Consider the following 12,424-nt stretch of genomic DNA (forward strand, 5'->3'; position numbering starts at 1 on the left):
TCGTGGGCACGTCGGGCGCCCGTATCGATTTCTTGGAAAAATAAAAAGGGGTGGCGCGTTGTCTAATGCTTTAAGTCTTACGTGTATTAACCCCGTTGATGATGGATGGTTTTGTTGAAAAGAGAAAATGAAAGTAACGTCAAAAGAAATGTTTTGTAAGTAATAATCCTATAAAAAAAAAAGAAAAAAATATGGATTATATTTGCATCTCTGAGGGATCACAGGATATCATCGTATATTTCTTTTTATAGTTATATATAATTTTATATCGTGTTAAATTCTAAGTAATAATTTTTCATTTATGTATAAGTACAAATCGTGAGATCAAAGAAATTTAATATTTTTCAATATGCATCCCTTAATAAAGAATAATAACTTTCGTTCATTTTTTTCATCCATATATTAAGCGACGTAGTTTTAGAAATTTTTAATAATTGTATTTTTTCAATTTTGTTTTTCCTTATACGAATATATTGCAAAATATTTCATATTGTATAAATAAAAACGAAAATAAAATATTTATAAAATCTACAATTGTGATCATATTATTAAAATTATTAAATTATCCTGCTTATAAAATAGAGCTTAACTTTTCGTTTCAATTTTATACTAAAGCTCTTTCTGAAATATAAGAAATTTTTTTCTTCGTTGAAATAAGATCGAAAATGAGACATAAAAATTCAAAGACTATAACAGAGTTAAAACGAAACACCTAGGACTAAATATTTCATTGGTATTAATAAATCCATATTAGAAGTTGTTATTAATAATCTATAATGAAATCTTTTTTTATTCGAATTCATAAAAAAATATGATAAGAAAATTTTTTAATAAATAAGAGAACATTTATCTTCCCTTACAATGATATAAATTAATAAGTTTTATATCTTTTTGGCTAATTTAATTAAATTTTACATATTAGATTAAAAGCCCAAATCTATAAAAATATATTCTATAATAATATATTTATTTTTTAAAATATAAATAAAATGGTAAATAAACTCTTTCAGACGTTTTAGTATAAAATACATTAACTTTGCAATAAAATCTCGTAAAACTTTATTTTAATAAAAAAGAGCCTTATTATAAAGCTTACAAAGATTTTTGAAGCTAATGTAAATATTCTTTACGTAATATCTTCCATAAATGCTTATAATATCGCACATTTCTACTACTTATGCGGTACTCGTACCATTTCCTATCTTCTAAAATACATATTTCCCGTTTCCTTATAATATTATCGCAATATCATCACAATATTATTAACACGCATAAATACTAATCCGTGCAATCTTATACCAAAGTAATAAGAAAAAAATCCTATTTGAAAACGATTCGAATAACATTCAACAGCCTCTGCCTAACAAGTTACGTATTCAAATAACATTCCATCTAAAAAAAAAATCTATTCCACGGTGATCCACAAACTACGACGCATTAACAGATTCTTCCTAAGGGAATATTAGCGAGGAATACACGTGTAAAACGGCAGATCAATGTGGACCAAGATTCCAAGATCCCCTCCAGATAATGAGATAAACGAACGCGAGAATCTCAAGAAAGATACAGGATAAACCTCGACAGTGGCGAAAATTACAAGGAGCCTCGTGGATAACAATGCCGTCGGTGGATCCCTAAATGCAAGGCCCTTCTACTGACGTTGCCTAGTTATTGCCCCGGAGAAGATGCGCCGATGCATAGATTACACGCGGCATGCGATGCGCTCTCGTACGTGATGCGGCGCAATTTCGGGAAAACAGGTTTATTCTAATACGGCGTCGTTGCGCCACACCAGACAAAATTAGTCCAACGTGAACGCTGGCCCCAGAGAATTTACAAGAGTTACAAGGCTCGATCTCTGTTACAGTTAATAAGGAAATTTATCCTTACACTTTCGTTATCATATGCGTAGGAAATAATATTGTTCCGATTTGTTTATAAAAAAAAAGAATTGCAAGTTTTTTATCAGTGACAAGTGTTCGCACAGCTATTGTTAGGAGTAATTATTCAAATCTAATTGAAAATTCATTTTTTAGAATAAAATTTGAAAATCTAAACGAATGGATTATGTAACAGGAGATATTGTTATAATTTTGTTATAATTGTTATTAATAGAGTCACATGGTTAATTAAAATATAGAGAAGAAGGTATGTTAAAATAAATAACGATAAAATTAAGTATGATAATATTTTTTTTTAATTCGATAATATTTTGACTTGTTGAAACTTTTGAACTTTTGACTTCAGTATTTATTCTTACGATTGAAAAATATATAAGACACGTATATTTCAACCTAATGTAATGAAAAATTCTTATTTAAAATTTAAGATTTTGTAACACTTAATAAGAAATACTTCATAAATATATTAAACACATTAAATACACTAAAGCCAGGCAATAACGGATAATAATGATACTGGCTTTATTACACTTCGCGTAAAAGAAATACGTATATTCAATAGAGAAAAATGACACGAATATGGCACAAATTATTGAGTACCAATTCAGTACAAATTGCTATCATAAATGTGAACCTTAATATTTCATTTACAACATTTGCGTCAAATAAACGAACAAGAAAGACATTTCAAATATGTGTCAGGTTCAACGACAAAAGTACATTACACACATGGGAAGTTATAGTCTTCCAAAGAGAAAGGTAAATAAGTAAATACTTAATTCTATCCGTATTTCCATAATTCCTTAACATTTAACGCTTGAATCCCTGAAATTTAATTTTAGATAGCTAGAATTCCACTAGCAGTTAGTTTAATTTTATACATACACGTTTCTTTAATTTTCTTTATTTTATATATATTTTTAACAAAAGAAAATCAGTGTTAAATAATCTTTATTAATATAATCATCACAGTTTATTTTTATTAAACATATTATACAAACATATAGAAGCATAAAGAATTAATGAAACTAATACCTATAAATTGTTAATATGATTAAAACTGTAAAGCGTATGAAATTACATTTAGATATATAATTAAAAATTTTGCTCGAAACATGGAAAAATATACTTTACATTTCATGAACATTTCGTTTAACCGTTAAATAAAGATTTAATTTAATTCATTAAATATTTTTATCCTTTATTTCTGTTTTACATCCCGCAATTAATGTCTAATCTGAATAGATGAAGAAATAACCCATAAAATAATCATTTTTATAATAAATCTCTTAATCTCCTTTTCAATTATCGATAGGTATATAATTAAAAAGAAATGGATCGAAAAAATAATCAAAATAACTAAAATAAAGAAATATATACCAACAATAATCAAAATGATCAAATCTACCTTTATAATATTAATCACTGAAAAGTCATGGAAAAAGAATTACGCGAAAAAGCTATCTTCGCAATAGACAAAAATTATTATTTAGTATCAACAGATTAAAGGCGAATATTGGGATCCTCGTGCTCGTAGTCCTACCACGTTGTCGACTATGCTTAAAAAGCGCCCCCTCGGCGCCGCGCGAGAATACAGACGCGACAAAAAACTCCCCCTTCGAAAGAGAAGCTCCTCCGGATTCCCAACAGCCGCCCTAAAACCGACCTCCCCGAAAAGGGGAGCCCCTCCGTCCTTATAACTTTCTGCCTGTTCGCCACTGCTGCTTTACCGACGTAGGGGTCGTGATCGAGAAAACTTTTCGCAGAACTGGCTACCTCGTGACGTCATCCTCCTCGAGGGATAGATAGGGCTTCTTGCAAAAATTATATTCCCCTTTCTTTCGTCCGTTTTCCTTTATTTTAATCTCAAGCTAGTTTCCAGGTTAGTTTCAGCGTCTTTACAGTCTTTTGAAATTAATTCGAAGGAGGAATATCGTTATCTTTCGTTATCACGATGAGAAAAGTTCCACGGGGTAGAATAACGCGAGGGAAAAGAGGTTTGACGATATTATTGGCAGAAAATTGAGGAATTAAAACGGCCTCTATGAAAATTTAAAGTTTCTTTTCTTTTTTTTCCAAAGCGATATCGCGCTCTCGTCGCCTTACATCAACCATCTCGTTGTTCCTTAATTAAATTGACTTTTTGACTACGATGCAATTACCGCGTCGTGAATAAAGCCGGAAAGAAAATTCTCTGACCCAGAAAGTGTTCCTGAAAAATTGCCGCGGTTAAGCATGACGAAGAACCGCGTTTCTTTCTTTTCTCTAATTTTTTCCTCTTTTTCTTTTTTTTTTCCCTTCTCTTTTTTCTTTCTCTTTTATTTATTTTATTTATCTCGCGGATTAGAAGTAAATTTCTGGTTTACGCATGCCGAGTTGCATTCGGAGAATGCTTGATCCGAATATTACAATCAGATTAATAAAAATTTACGATAAGAAATTTACTCGTAAAATCAAACAAAGTTTGGCTTAAGATGCAGACGAATACGAATTTTGAAAAAGAAAAAAAATTAATGTTATATATAACATTTTCTTTGATGAATTATATTCTTAACAAATTATAGATCTCATAAATTTCTTTTTTAATTTAACTTATTATTGAAATTATTTTTGACCAGACGTATCAATTTTCGAAATACTGGTATTAATTTTTAAAATTTAACAAATTAATTAATAATCTCATTGAAAAAATAAAAGGAAAAAAGGAAAAAAGGAAAAATATTATATTAATAACTTGTAATTATTTGCTTTATTTTTTTTTTTTTTTCTAATTCAATATGATGATTATCGAAATTTTTTAAGCAGAAATATTCCATATAATGCTTAATAGATTATTTCAATACACGTGTATATTTCGAATCGAGTCGGGCATATTTCATATTCATTACGTTAAATGTCGGAATAAGCATTAATGGAAAAAAAATAATAATTCATCAAAAGTGCGGACAGGTTTTCGTGCTAACGACCTCCAGTCACGAATCGGAGATTCCTGCGTAATGAATCAAGATGGTGACACAAAGTGGTGCACCCTACTGACCCTAATGCGTATGATCGCGTTGAAAAGAATAAAACATTAACGAGAAGAAAACGAAGAAGAAATAAATTTTACAGTTATTATTACATTAAACAAAATATTATATTACAGACAAGATACTAGAGACAAAATACTAAGAAAATTTTTTCAAGTTTTTTATTGAAATAAATATACCTTTTAATATCTATTTATTTTAATAAAAAAAATAATAGACATAGTATTATGTAAATCTTATTCCTACGTTCTTCAATGTGCATGTCATTATACTAAATATAATAATTCTCATTTTATATAATTTTATTTCATCTTTTTTTATATGTAAAAAAAAATGTTTAAAATGTCAGTCTATAAGAGTTAAAAAAAAATAATAAATAAAAAATTTTGTGATGGTCTATATATACTATTTTCTGATTTAAAATCTATTAAAAAAATTTAAATGAATTAAGTAAAAAATTGCGACAAGCGCAAGTCTGAAGTATTTAATTTATAACAAAATAAAATAATAAATAAAATTCATAATATAATATAATATAAAAAAATATAATATTTTATAATATAAAGATAATATAAAAATCAAAATTATTTAAGATAAATCATTTAAGATCAAGATTTACTAACTAAAAGAGAAAAACTTGAATTTTAGTTAATAATATGAATAAATTTCAAATAAAGTTTCTTTAAAAAAGTAACGAAAAAACATTTTTTTTAAATAAAACATCTCTTTTCTTAAATTCATAAGCGCGTTATTCCTTCGTTTCTTGAAAAGAAACGTGTCCAGCAGTTTCTTTTAGATTCTTGGAACATAACTACTACGGTAACATATTACGTAAAGAACAGGTAGTCACTACGTAATACGGTGACACGCGTGATTTTTTTACTACGAGCCACGTCCTAGTTCTCACTTCGCGTGCAAACGTTTGCACAATGATAAGCAAACCTGTCTTTGTATCATCGTTAACCGTTTTAAGTTTTCGATAATATGATAGAGTATTATTTAATATAACAATATAAACATATTTTATTTGCATTAATTTACATGCATTAATTGCACGTGTGAATCGATGGAATAAAATAATTATTATATAATACCTATATATTATATAACATGCTTACATATTTTATATATATATATATATGAAACTATAGATACTATTAAAATAATATTTTTATTTTAAAAAATGAGTTCTTTAGTAATGATGCAATAATTTTATATTGATTTAAAAATAATATTTTTATAAAATTAGAAAATATTGTTGCATATAATCAAAGAATGAAATGTTGATTTAATAATAAATTTTAATATTAAGAAAATATAATTAGTAAATTGTAAAATAATTATTATTATCAAAATCTTTAATTATACATAATAATATGGATGTTGTTAAAATTAATATTTCAAATTATTAGATTTCAATCATGATGAAATAATTTTATTTTTTCTTAAATAAATTTTTTTTTTCTTAAATAAAAACGAAATTTTTATTTAAAAAAAAATGATTGTAACGATTTAAAAAAAATAATTTAATATACTTCAAAATTTGAGTTCATTATACATGACTTTAAATTATAACAAAATTTTTACTATTCAAAGATCAAAATTTTATGTTATGAAGGTTTAGAAAAGATAAAGTTTCAGATACCTGCATCTATAATTTCTATAATCATTCAAAGAAATAATAATTTGATTGCGATCAAAGATTAATTAATTGTATATCTAATATATAAATTATATTTTTATATAATATATATATTATAATTATTTATATTATTTTATATAATATTAATTATATTATTATAATTATATTTTATATAATATATAAAAAAAACAAATCTACAATTTTTGTAACTATGACAAAAAAAATTAATCAAAAATTAGAAAATATTAACATTTATTTCTATCTATATTCTCCTTTCAATAACTCCAATCCATTCTTTTCATTCATGATTCCAAGACGAAGAAAAAGAAAAAAGGACTTAAATATAGCTCAATGTATACACGTACATCTTTTGAATCGAAACTTAGGTTCGAGCACGACCACATCGGATACAGAGACACAAAGTTTCTACCCATCAATTCCACAGGCTAAAGGAATTTCCAAGGCCCTTTCGGGATAATGGGCCATGGGACCGAGGGTTCAGACCTGTTTGAACTCGATTCTGAACTTAGACTATATAAATGCCAGTGAATATCGATTTTCGAAATAAACTCGATTCTGCATTTTAGATAAAGAACACAATTTTGGCCAATTTTAGACCAATTCAATTACAAAATCGATTTTATGAATTCATTTTAGAAAAAAAACATTTTAAAAGTGTAATTAAAGAATGACTACAATATATAATAGAGAATATATAATAAAATAAAATTTTAATTTGAGGAAAGAATATAGAAAATATTTTTCATAATTTTAATAAAATCATCAAAATCAATTTTTGTTTCATTTGATTGATAATCGATGAAAATAACATAATGATTGTAATGTAACAAGAGAATTTGTTAATCATTTTAGAAATAATAATAAAAAATGATTTTAGTAAATTTCCACTATTTTTCTTAAATATTTCCTTATATTTGGAACATGTCTTTATCATTCTATCAACTCTACTATATACATGTAGACATATCATATTAAACCAAAACTGAAATCTTAACATACAATATATTCAAATATACATCAAGCGTTTCATTTGTTAAAAATAGTTATGACACAATGAATCAGCTACTTAATTAAAATAATCGTGACATTAGCTCTTTAATATACATCCATACCATTATCGAGTACAAGATTAACGCAATACATGAGATGATTAAACTCTTGAATCGAGTAGCTCTATCGGTGAATCGAGAATCGTACGGGGCAAAGCATTGTACTTGAAAGAAAAAGAGTTGGCTTTTTAGCTAGTTACGAAAGCCTTTGTCCCTCGTTTTGTAGGTGCAAGGTGGTTTAACTGCGGTTTTAAAGGATTCTATTATTGTCGAGGGTTGCACTTGTTTGCAGAACTCGACCTTATTCCAACTCGTCCGCCTTTTTCAAGGTATATGTGCGTAGACAGGATGAGAAGAGACTGCGTAACACGAGCTCGACTTTAATGTGACCTCATGACCCTTTAAAAGGAGACAACCTCTTCTCTGGAACTGAACTTTGATTTCTCATTGTAATAGCAAATATAGATTCACATGATTTTTTTTTGTTGAATAATAAGTAATCAGTTATTAAAAATGTATTTATCTTATTTTTCTTTCTACATATATATGCATAATAATCAATTATAATGTTAATATGAATTAATATGAATTTTTTGATGCTATTTGGATTTAAATAAGAGAGTACAAACTTTTTTCTGCTAATTTTTTGTATTAATCATTATTTATCAAAAAGTAAACTATTAAAAATTTTTTCTTTTAAAAATTAGAAATTTATAAAAAATAGAGATTTCTTATTTTATGTAGAGAAACAAGGTTCGTAATTTTATTAGAAGATAAAAGATATAATTATTTAAATTAATTAAACGGTCATCGCTTTATATCATGAATATATACGTATTCAAAAGAATGCATATTCAACAAAATACTTTAACATAAATATTATTTCGTTAATTAAATGAAGTAATCTAATGTTTTGCAAATGACAACAATAATAAAAAAACTATTCAACTACTAATTTAAAAAAAGTCTGAATTTGATGTACTCCTAGATTAAAAAATTATATAATTTTTACAAAAAAATTTTTTGAAAAAGTTTTAATTTCATCTTTGATACAAACAAAAAAAGCATAGAATTAACTCCTTAAAAGATAAATTTCTTTGGTCGAATAATAAATTCTTTTATATTCAACATGTAAACTCGACAGAGAAATACACGTAGAAAGAGGCACAATTAGCAATTAACATCGCGATATAGTGCTCGAAGAAGATACAAGCTTTTGGGTTAATTAAGTGAATATCGAATTCAGCTACATACGTCTGTCGAAATTTCTCTTATATAAATTACATTTTCAACACGATAGAAATTCTGCGCCTTCGGAAGCTCTATCTGAATAGCGCAAACACCAGAGTTAAGATTTAACTCGCCTCAAGTAAGTAGACAAATAATTAATGTAATCATAAAATTATTCGTATATTTCTGCTTAATCTTTCGAGTTGTAAAATTCTCACATTCATCGACGTAATGCCATAATACAAACAGTATAGACAGAATATTCCAAATTTGTATAATTCTCGATATTCCATACTAGAAACGAAGATGAAAATTCGCTCGTTGCCCGATGCGTCACAACGTTTAAGCAAAAATAGAACGCGCGGTCTTGATTCAATTTCGGAAGACCGAATTATATCTGTCGGGATATATTTACAGTGAATCTGTTCTCGAAATCAATTAATAATGATCCCACTAAGTCATCATTCAAAATATATATATTATATTATGATTAGCATTATTTAATAATTAATAGATATTAATCCATTGATGAAAATAATTCAAAAAATTATTAACTCATATATTTTAAATATTACAATATAATTTAATAAATGCAATATTATATTTAACTCTTTATATATAATAGATATATACTAAGTCAGTACACGATATTCATTTATGTTCATTTTGCGTTTGAATGTTTCATAATTTGACCTGAGTATTTAAAAGACAATTTATATTTGGTATAATAAATTTGGATGGCTTCATTATTAATTTCAATTTATAAATAAATCTTTATAATATAATTATTAATAACAACATAAATATTTTAAATATTTCAACACATGCATAAATTTGAAAAATTTATTATGCTTTTCTAAAATGTTCAATAATAAAACAAAAGTTAATCTTATAAAAATAAAACAAAATTTATTTTATTTATATTCATATGTTATATATAATAATATAATAATTTCTAAATGAAATATATTTTAATACTTTTTTATTATAATATTGTATTTATAGAATTTGAAATATAAGAACCATATGACGAAATTTTAATTCTTTATGAAATAAGACATATATGAATTTCTTATGAATTTAAAGTTTCAAAAAATATTATTAATTTTTATTTCCTTTTGTTACATTTATCCAAATAAACAAATAATATTTTTAACTATATCATTAATTAATTTTAAAAAAAAATAATCGATTTTAAAGATCAAAATAAATACAAAAAATTATATACAAAAGGATTAGTTGAATCTTATTTATTAAACTTATTTATTAAATTACAAGCAATTTAAGTTAGATGAAACGAGACAGATATAGAATGTAATCAAGACAGAGTGATCTCATTCTACTATCTCGTTTTTATTTAATGCAAATTTAAATTGCTTGTAACTTAATAAATAAGTCTCAATTGACGTTTTTATGTATCAACTTTTATATTAATTTTATACCTATTTTGATTTCTAGAATGGACTGTCCAAATATTCCACGAATATATTAATATATATATATATATATATATATATATATATATATAATATATATAATTATTATATTGTTTTCTAAATAACGTAGAATTTTTAAAACAAATTGTATGGATATCAATAATTTTTTCAATAAAATTATTTCTATTTCATAATTCTGCTTGTTCCTAAAAATGTGCATCGGTATTTATATTGAGACCCAAGTTTACTAGGCGTATAACACCTCAGACAAACGGAGACGAGAAATGTGCGCGGCTGCAACGAAAAACATTGCAAGGACGCACACCGGATGCTCATCCGTACATGCTGGCCGACATTCAACAAGTGACTGACACTGATGTCGCGCGAACGATATCCTACATTCTCTACCCTACGAACTAAAAGGGTTGAACTGACAAGAACGCTAGTGGGAAGGAAAGGAGGAGTCAATCATTTTGTTGAAAGGTCAAGAACATATGAAAAAAAGTTGTATCATTCGCTATTTCTATGTGCGTTCACCAAACAGAATAACAAGCGCACTAAAATACTTGGAATAATTGCGTTTCAGGTAACCTCAATAGCAATAATAAAACAACTTTAGATGTTGATCGTAAAATGTAATAGGGCAATTTGAAATCGTTTAATATCACTTCTCGTTGTATATTTGATTTGATATTCGTAAAAAAGATAAAAAATCTGATAAAATCGATTTTGGGATTAATTAGAAACATGAAAAGAACGTTTTCAAATATTTGAAAAAAAAAATTAAATTTAAACACGTTATTGTTGTTGTTTCATTGATTAATCCAATCAATATAGAAATATTAAAAAAAAAATGAAAAAGACTGAAACTCATAGTATTTCAATAACAGAGTAAAAACGCAGTTGTAACAAACGGGATGCAATAGGTTTAATAATTTACCAATTGAAAGTGCAATTACTCACCGCGCTCGTCGATAATTTCAAGTGACTGAAGGGCCCGTGAGACACACGAAGAGTATCTCAAGAGTTAATTTTGCCTGATATCGTTGCAGAGATTTCCAGCCGATCGATCATTGACTGGTTACGCCAATGCAGCCATCTATAAAGCTATCAAAAATTAATGCGAAACGATAATTGTTACATCTATTCTACGAAATATATATGATCATACATCTCTATCGCGATCTTTGCATTTATAAACATACATATTGATATGATTATCATGAAATTACATCATTATTTTCTTGTTACAGTTCAAATATTAAATTAATAAAACTAAATTTTCATTTTACCTAATTAAATTCAAATTTTATCATGTTAAAAGTTAAAAGTTCATTTAAATATGACCAATGTATTTTAATAAAAAAGTTATATTGTTATATTTTTTTATTGATTAGTTCATAAAAAATTATTTTTTGTGTTTTCTCACATATGTTTCATGATATATAAATTTCCTTGCAATGAATATATATATATATCAATTACATTAGAGATGCAGAGTGATATTGATAGAAATCATATAATAAACATGAATATAATGTGATAAAGAAGAGAGATCTAATGATCCTAAACAAAATAAGTATAGAATATCTTGATAAATTTAAATTCATTATGAAAGAACATTCTTTAATAATCTTGTAAAAAATTTTTTTCACAAGAAATTAGATTTATATATTAATGAAAATATTATAATGTATTATTATAAATACATAATAATGTAATAGAAACAAATATTAATAAATTATTATCTATAATAAATACTTATGTACATTTCTTTTGTATACATAATTGATATATATATTTTTATTAATTATTATTAATAATTATTATTATTAATAATTTATAATGATTTCGTATAACATTAATATAATAAAATAAATTAATATAAAACACATAATTGATTTAATCTTTAGTTTTCTGTAGTAACATGTATTATAACAGTATAATACATAATATTTATTATTAATTATATATCGAATAGCGCATTCGTCATCAATTCGTTAATGTTCGTTAATTTCTGCTATAGCTTTTTCATCTAATCTACAAACCGATTGGTTATCATTCATCATTATCGAAATACTAATTATACTATATACTAATTAAAGAAAAAAATGAA

The 12,424-nt window shown here is 25.7% G+C and overlaps 1 long non-coding RNA gene across 1 annotated transcript in view; it reads right to left on the reverse strand.

The window, feature by feature from the left end:
* LOC114577987 (uncharacterized) overlaps positions 1 to 11,423 on the reverse strand; it is a 41,928-nt gene extending 30,505 nt beyond the window's left edge. The window contains exon 1 of the long non-coding RNA XR_009829913.1: positions 11,272 to 11,423. This is a non-coding gene — a long non-coding RNA (uncharacterized LOC114577987). The remainder of the gene's footprint in view (positions 1 to 11,271) is intronic.
* Between the last annotated feature and the right edge of the window lie 1,001 nt (positions 11,424 to 12,424).

This window comes from Apis cerana, linkage group LG5 (genome assembly GCF_029169275.1).
Source record: "Apis cerana isolate GH-2021 linkage group LG5, AcerK_1.0, whole genome shotgun sequence".
Classification (NCBI taxonomy): domain Eukaryota; kingdom Metazoa; phylum Arthropoda; class Insecta; order Hymenoptera; family Apidae; genus Apis; species Apis cerana.